We start from the raw sequence: 8,435 nt of genomic DNA on the forward strand, positions 1-8,435 counted from the left end.
GGCTCAGAAAATAAAATCCATTCTAAGTATTTTAAGCAGGAGGATATTTAAGGTAGGGAATTAAGTATCTGTCAGGTAGTGGTAGGTGTGGGGGTTGCTGGCTGTGGGCTGGTCCTCTAGGTCAATGTGGAGAACATTACAAAAATGACCCACCAGGGAAGCTACCACTTCTGAGGCCATTGGAACTATTAAGTTCAAGAACCCATCAGTGTAGCTTTGGCCAGAGAAAAGGAAGATGGAATGAAGAAGGTGCTGCCACTGTTGGCAAGGTCAGTGTCAAAGCCACAGCTCCCTTTGACATCTGGAAAGCTGGAGAACAGACAGTTGTGTTCTGCTGCAGAAAAACCTGATACCTTCATTGTTTTGCTCATCTTGCTTTTGCCTTGCCAAATGCACACACATATCTAATCGGTAATATATGTTTTGCATCCAGAGATTGCAGAGGAGGATGAGAAGTACAGCTTTAGCATTTTAGCCGTTGCCATATAGGTAGGCACTCTAGATCAGTGTTAACTAATAGAACTTTCTATGGTGAAGGAAATGTTTTCTATCTGTACTCTCCAGTATAGTGGCCTCTAGCCCAATGTGACTTGAGGACTTGAAATGTGGCTAGTGTAACTGAGGAACTAAACTGTAATTTTTATTTAATTTCAATGAGTTATTTAAATATAAAACCGAATAGCCACATGTGGCTAGTGGCTACCAAATTGGTTAGCACAGCTCTAGAAGGAGGGTGGAATGGAGGTTGAGCAAGTCGATTTGTATAGCCTTAACACTGATGATTATCCTTGTAAATCACTGTGAAGGATAAACTTCATGGCCCCGATTCCTTACCTTACAATGAGGATGACTGGGGAATAGTTTATGGCAAGCAATAAATTTAGGAATGTGAATACCAGTGAGTGATTAAGATGTGGTAATTAGGATTATTCCAGAGTATAAAGATAAACACACTTGAAACCAGGGTCTGGCATAGTACTCTTTAAAAAAATTTTTTTTTAATTTAAATTTTTATTAAAGTTAATAGATCACATAGAATGTTACATTTAAAAAAAAACATAAGAGGTTCCCGTATAACCCACCCCATCTCCCCACTCCCATCATTTTTGTAAATTGTATTTTTTTGAGGATATTTACATCACAAAAGAGGTTACATTATAAAAAGCATAAGAGGTTCCTGTACACCCCCTCATCCCCCCACCCCACTCTTCCCACACCAACAATATCTCCCATCACAGTGGCACACAAATCGCAATCGGTGAACACATTTTGGAGCACTGCTGCACCACGTGGATAATAGTTTACTCTGTAGTTCACACTCTTCCCCCGGGGCATTCAGTGGGTTATGGCAGGATATATAATGTCCAGCATCTGACCCAGCAATATCATTTAGGACAACTCCAAAGTCCCAAAAATGTCCCCTCATCTCTTCTTCCCACTCCTTGCCCTCAGCAACTACTGTGGCCACTTTCTCCCCATCAATGATACAATTTCTTCTATTAGTAGTCACAAAAGTTTTATAGTAGAATATCAGTAAGTCCACTCTAATCCATATTTTATTCCTCCATCCTGTGGGCCCTGGGATGATGATGTCCACTCCACCTCTCTATCAAGAGGGGGCTTAGATTCCACGTGGATGATGGATGCAATTCTCCTAGCATAGCACTCTTGATAACTCAAGGGCTTTATCTTTCCAAGCATACCTTCCAAAGAGAAAAGTGCTGATAAGTGCTTGGCTTCTCTCCAGCCCAGATCTCTCTCCTGAACTCCATATTGATATGCTTACCCACTAGATGTCATCACCTGGATGTCCCACAGTCCCCTCAGATGCAGTATTTGTCTATCCATCCATCTGCCATCCATCCATCCATCCATCCACCCAAACATTCACAAACATGTATTAGATGACTAATATGTGTTTAGGTGCTGAGTTAGGCATTTGAGGCAAATTGTTGAACAAAACAGAATATCTTTCTCTTGGAGCTTACAGTTTAACAGGAAAGACAGAAGTAATAGGCAGTGAAGTAAGTAGAAGTAGAGGGTGCAATGGGAGTACACTGAAGGAGCACCAGACCTATACTTGGGGGCCCAGGCTGGATCAGGGAAGGCTTGCTGGAGGAGAAGGATAGGATGTAGCCAGAATATTGAGAAGGGAACAACAAAAGTAAAGACCAGAGATTAGAAAGAATACAGTTCATTCTAGGAATGAGAATATGCTCAGGATGGCTAGAGTATGTGAGGGAGTGATGTAAGATGGGGTAGGAAGGTAGGTGGGGATAGATGATGTGGGATCTTGAAAGTCAAGCTAAGGAAATTTGGACTTTACCCTAAAGTCACTGGGGAACCACTGAAAAGCTGTAAGCAAGAGATTTTATTTATTTATTTTTTAAGCATCTGGTTGCAATGTGGAGAAGAATTCCAAGTCTGGAGCCAGAGAGACCTGTTGGAAGCAGCAGGCTGTTGAAGTAAATTCATTTAAGATATGACTACATGCACTAAGGTAGAGCAAGGGGAAGGATAGAAAAGGACAGGCTACAGAGGTTATCAGAGAGAAAAGGACAGGTTAAGGAGATAAATTCAGATTCCTGACTTGGGCAATGGGGTGGTGCTGTTTTCTAAGATAAGGAACTCTGTAAGAATGTTGGTTTTGAGATGGAGAAATAGTTTTGGATGTGATAGTAACACATTCAATGTGTGGAACCTCTATTTCACTAAGTCTGGTAACTTTGATCAATGGCCTTTCTTAGTGGTCTTTTAGGGAGATGACAGTTGATGGTTGAGAAGGTTAATAATAACTAGTGTTCTTGAGGGCTTTGGGAAATAGACCCTGTGGTGGGCAGAATAATAGTCCCAAAGGTGTCCATGCCCTAATCCCAGGAACCTGTGAATATCTTACATGGCAAAAGAGATTTATAGATGTGATTAAGAGATGGTAGGATTATCCTGGATTGCTCAGGTGGGCCTAAATTAATCACATGAGCCTGTAAAATGGTGAATCTTTCTCAGCTGGGGCAGAGAGATAAGCATGGAAGAAGGGGACTAGATTTGAAACTTGGGAAGGGCCCAACCTGCCATTTCGGCTTGGAAGATGAAAGGACCCCCAAGTCAAGGAAAGTGGTAGCCTGTAGAAGCTGGGAAAATTCCTCAGCTGACAGCCAGCAAAGGAACGGGGGTCACAGTTCTCCAACTGCAAGGAACTGAATTCTGCCAACAATGCACCAAGCAGGGACTAGATGATCTCATAGACCCTCCAGAAAGGAATGTAGCATCTGGACATTGGTCTGGTCAGACCCGTACCAGACTTCTGACCTACAGAACCACAAGACAATGTGTTTGCATTGTTTTAGGCCAAAAGTTTGTGGTATTTTTAAATGGCAGCATAAAAAACAAATACAAGTCTTCATATACATTGTTGGTAGAAGCATTAGTCAGCGTCCAGTCAGGAGTGAAACCAAACCAGTAATTTGAACATTTTTTAAATTAGAGGAGTTTTAGACTTACAGGAAAGTCATGCATAAAATACATAAAATATAGAGTTCCCACATACTTCCCTATTATTAACACCTTGCATTAGGGTGATATATGTTAATATTCATGAAAGAACATTTTTATAATTGTACTATGAACTATATTTGTACTATTAACTATGGTCCATTGTTTACAATAGAGTTCACTGTATTGTACAGTCCTATGTTTTTTTAAAAAGTTTTATTCTAGTAAGACATTTACAGACTAAAATTTCCCCCTTTTAACCATGTTCACATTTATATTTGTGTTCTTAATTACATTCACAGTGTTATGCTACCATCACCACCATCCATTACCAAAACCTTATAATCAACCCAAATAGAAACTCTATACAACTCAAGCATTAACTCCCTATTCTCTACCCCCAACCCAGCCCCTGGTAAACTATGTTCTAGATTCTGCTTCTTTGAGTTTCCTTATTCCAATTATTTCTTATGAGATCACACGATCTGTGTGCTTTTATATCTGACTTTTCCCACTCACTGTGATGTCTTCAAGATTCTTCCATGTTGTAACATGTATCAGAAAAATATCCTGTTGCGTGTATATAGCACATTTTATTTATCTGTTCATCAGTTGATAGACATTTGGGTTGCTTCCATCATTTGGCAATTGTGAATAATACTATGAACATTGGTGAGCAAATCTATTTGAGTCCTTGCTTTCAATTCTTTTGGGTATATGCCAGAAGTGGGATTGCCAGGTTATATGGTAATTCTGTACTTAACTTTCTGAGAAACTCTCAAACTGTCTTCCACAGTGGCTGCAACGTTTTATGTTCTTACTAGAAATGAATGAGTGTTCTAATTTCTCCACAGCCTCTCTAACACTTGCAATATACATATATATGTATATTTTAGCAGGTACCAGGGATTAAACCTGGGACCCAGTACATAGGAAGCAGGTGCTCAAACACTGAGCTACACCCACTCCCTTTTTTTTTTTAATAGTTGCCATTCTAGTGGGTGTGAAATTGGTATCTCATTTGATTTGCATTTCCCTAGTAGCTAATGATGTTGAGCATTTTTTCAAGTGCTTTTTGGCCATTTGATACAAAGAATTTTTTAACCAGCAAAAGGTGATTAATAACAGGAGTTAAAAACAACTTTAAAGAATAAAGGAATAGAAAATATAGGGAGGAGCTACTACTTCTAGGACTGAGAGAAAGTACTCAAGGAAGTCGCAAACTTGGAAGATTACCTCAGCCCTTGTAAGGGTGAGATAAATGTTTCACTGGACAAGGTATACCAGCAGCCCACCAGATGACAGAGAATTTCGCTGATGCAGTGGCCCAGAGCTGGCTGGTCCACCAGTCCCACTGGATAGGATTGGTGAGCAGAAAACCACCTGCTGGGGTGATGATGGAGCTCACTGGAGGGTGGGTGCCACTGGGTCACCTGCACACTATAGGAGCTGTGCTGTGGGAGCCAGAAGGAAAGCACCCCAGAACAAGGAAGAGAAGCTCCTTCCTCTGCTAGGCCTTGTCTTATTCTTCCAGAACATTCTACCGACAAAGCTTAACATTGCACTAGCTGGCAAAGCAACAATGTTTATAGGACCCAGCTACAGTATCCCAAAGCAGGGCGAAGAAGGATAGATTTAGAGCTGAGAGACTAAACTGGCACAATGGAATAGAAAATTTGTACAACTTTTTGGAAGGCAATATCTATTCAAATTAAAATCATATATTTTCTCAGCAATTCCTTTTTAAGGAATCTATTCTATAGAAATGCTAACAATTTTGGGGCAAGATATATGCATAAGGATGTTCACTACAGTATTGGTCATAAATGTAAAACTCTAGAGACAGTCCAGTCTTAGCAGTGTCCAAATAGGGAAATTATGGCAATATTCTGTAGTATTTTGGGGCCTCGATTGGATGACTTCAAGGAGGTCTTGCAAGGTGGAACATTGCCTGGAATTGTTTAGAGTTTATGATATAGCTTGGATTGGTGGGCACAGCAAAGCAAAGATCTTGAAGCAATTCTTGAGCAAGTTTTAATCCTTATGAGTAAATCATTTTAGTTTTGCATTCTATTCTCTCAGGAGCAAGTATTTCCTGAAACAAACAGCTAAGTTATTTTTGCTTATTTTGCTTATTGTTAGAAAAAATATGCTGGTCCCAGTATTATTTTAACATAGGTACAGAAAATTATGTCAGTTTAAATTTTCACAATCTTGGCCATTCTGATGGGAGAGAAAGATACCCTCTTTGTTGTTTATGTTTCATACATGAGCTAACAGATTTTTTAAGAAATCAATTTTATTGTTACATATTATCGAAGCATGCAATCCATCCAAAGAGTACTATCAATAGTATTTGGTATAATCACATAGTTGTGCATTCTTCATTTCAGTCATTTTTAGAGTGTTTTCATTATTTCAATAATAATAAACACAAAACAAAGAAACAACAAAAACTCTATGCCTTAATAATCACTTCTCAGTCTCTCTAACCTTCCCCTGCCATACATAGCTGCTAGTCTGTTTCCCGTCTAATTGATCAGCTTTTCATATAAATTTCTGTGTAAACTTTGCCTGTGAATGAATCATCTTTTTCCGATTGCTTTGCAAGAATTTTGCATAATAAAGGTATTTAGCTGTCATCTGAGTTACAAGTTTTCTATTTGTCATTTTTTACTTTGTTTTCACTATTTTATTTAAATACTGAAATATTAAGTGTTTGTTATCCTCCTAATCGACTGATTAGTCTTTTCCCTTTAAGATTTCTAGGTTTCAGATTAGGCTTTAAAATACCTTTCTATGCACACCAAATTATTAACTCTGCTTATCTCCAGGGAGTGGGATTTAGAGGGATGTGAAGTCTGCTTATACTTCTGACTTTCATCATTTGTGTTTTTTAAATTTATTTTTAAAAGCATGCTGTACTAGTAAACTTTTAAATGCTTTTAAAACATAGAAATGCATTTTCCACTAAAGATAATCTTTTAGAACTTGTATGTTTAAAAAAAATGCTTATTTAAGGAATGAGTTATATCTGGTTTTTCCTCCTAAGGTCCTACTAAGTTGCCCCAATGTTGTTGAATATCCATTCTTTTCCCACTGATTTGCTGTGATACTTTTATTTTTATTTTTATTTTTATTGACTTTGTGATACTTTTATAAGAACTTCTACACATATTTTTATTTTTATTTTTTTATTTTCTACACATATTTTTGACAATTTATGGACTTTTTCTCACCCATATTCCTGTATATTCCTGTCATTACTACAGTATTCTACTTACATTGTTAAAATATTTTAATATTTTTGGGGCTGCTTACCTTCCTTCATTACTGTCCCCCCTTAAGAATTTTCCTAATTTTTCTCACATTTTTAATATTAATTTTGAAAACATTTACTCCAAATTGTCACAAATCCTGCTAGTATTTTCATGACAATTGCAATGATTTATAGATTTGGGAAAAACTGACATTTTTATAATGCAGCTTTCTATGCTAAAAAAGTATATCTATCCTAAAACGCCCTGTCTCTCTCCCATCTTATTTTAGGTTTCTAAATAGAATTTTAGAAACTTGTGATTTGTGTGTGTTATGTGTATATGTGTCTACCTTACCTACTTAATTTTATTGTTTTATCAGTTAATTCTTTTGGGCTTTCCATTCTTTTTGTTTTCAATCTCTTTGTTTTAGGCATGTAGTTTATAGACAGCATAGAATTTGGTTTCATTTTTTCACCCGGAGTTTTTCATTTGCTAAGGATTTTATCCCACTTTCATTTTGTGCAATAATACCTATTTGTTCTGCTTCTGAATTCTCATTTCAAATAGTCTCTTTCGAGTTTCTTTCCTTTTTATATTTTTTCTTGAAGATCTTCCTGACTACTGTCAACCAAGAGTCTGTTTTTTTTTGTTTTTCTGTTTTTTGTTTTGGTTCTAATACTTACAATAGTAACTTTTATTACATTACTACATTATATAGGCTTTTGCTTAAATCCTCTAAGCTCCATTTCAAACGATCATAAATAATAGTAATAATTGATATTTTTACATATTGCATTATGTAAAAGGATTTAAAAAATGACTCCAAAATTGGGTGAGAAGTTGGTATAAAATTTCAAGATCCCATTAATGTCTTCAAGTGAAATTGAAGAACTACCAGGTAGTTCACATGTTATTTTTCCATGTAACATTTAATTTACATAAATTTCTATGAGGTGGAAATTATTACTCTCATTTTCATGTGAAGAAACCCAGTCTCAAGAAGTTTAAGTTCATGCGGAGCAGGTGTAGCTCAGTGGTTGAGCACCTGCTTTGCATGTGTGAGGTCCCCAGTTCATTCCCCACTACCTCCTTAAAAAAAGTTCAAACAGTGAGATTCAAACCAGTCTCTTTCTTTCTACAAAGTTGCTACTCTTTTTGCTCCTCACAATTCCTTCTGCATCTTGAGAGAAAAAGATAAAAGCGAGAGCATCACCCCTTGAGGTTTTTGTTCATGAACCACTTTAAGAATCAAATGGAAGGACTGGAAATGAGACTTCTCTGAGTGCAGCCTAACTCACACCCCTAATGCAGCCGCTAAGTTCTGAGTTTAACTTTTTATTTACTTTTGCCTTTTAAACCATGCAAATGTTTTACATTTTCCAAAAATAAAATTAAAATCAGCAAGGAAAATAAACCTCACCCCCAAATTGAAAAAAAATAACTCCATCAAATTGGTTATACAACCACACAGATAAAAGAATTATTTCAAGTGACTAGTGACTGTACATTCTTGGTGGGATGTATTCTATAGAAAAAAAGAATTGCAAACAAATTTCTAACAGTGTTATTAGGAGGAATATTTGCAGACACCATTTTGAAAATACTTAACATATATATTAGGATAGAGCAAAATAAGTATGTTAATACTAAGATTCCAAATTTTCAATGCTAGAGAGGCAAGAT

Source organism: Dasypus novemcinctus, chromosome 8 (genome assembly GCF_030445035.2).
Source record: "Dasypus novemcinctus isolate mDasNov1 chromosome 8, mDasNov1.1.hap2, whole genome shotgun sequence".
Taxonomy (NCBI): Eukaryota; Metazoa; Chordata; class Mammalia; order Cingulata; family Dasypodidae; genus Dasypus; species Dasypus novemcinctus.